This window comes from Schistocerca piceifrons, chromosome 2, assembly GCF_021461385.2.
Source record: "Schistocerca piceifrons isolate TAMUIC-IGC-003096 chromosome 2, iqSchPice1.1, whole genome shotgun sequence".
NCBI classification, from domain to species: Eukaryota; Metazoa; Arthropoda; class Insecta; order Orthoptera; family Acrididae; genus Schistocerca; species Schistocerca piceifrons.
In genome coordinates, this window is record NC_060139.1 from 170,223,271 (window position 1) to 170,223,868 (window position 598).

A 598-nucleotide genomic window follows, 5' to 3' on the forward strand; every position below is an offset into this window, starting at 1 on the left:
TCGATTTGCTGCGATAGAATTTCCGCAAGGAACCGAAAAAAGTAAATGACAGAAGATTATAAAAAATGTATGAAAGTACCAGGTGGTGGTTTGAAGAAATAAAGCTCCTGACCAGGAAGTGCTGGATTCCTCGTCGTACACAATATAGAAAACAGCACATACTTCGTTGAGTAGTAGTTGTGCTTTACGCATCTATGTTGTCGTGAAGTAGCCCCTTGTCCATTGAAATATACACGGAAAGCTTCTGAAACTTGCTTTACCCATACTGCAAAATAGTTCGGCATCTACAACTATCAGTTAGTAATTCCTACCAATATCGATAGTGCAATTTGAAAGGTCATTATCACAATACAAATATGCACAGCCCACCGTCTCTCACAGGAATGACGCTCAGTGACATGTACAGTCGACTGTTGAGAATCGCTCACTTTACGTGAACGCACGTACCGCTATAACCCGTCCGTACCTCTCCCCCCACCCTCCCCATCCCCCGGGGTCGACTATAACGTCATAGAGAGGGAATCCCTGATTCTTATTTACGTTTTTGAACTGAAGATGATTCTAAGGCGGGAACCTCTGACCTTGTTTCCAAATTACG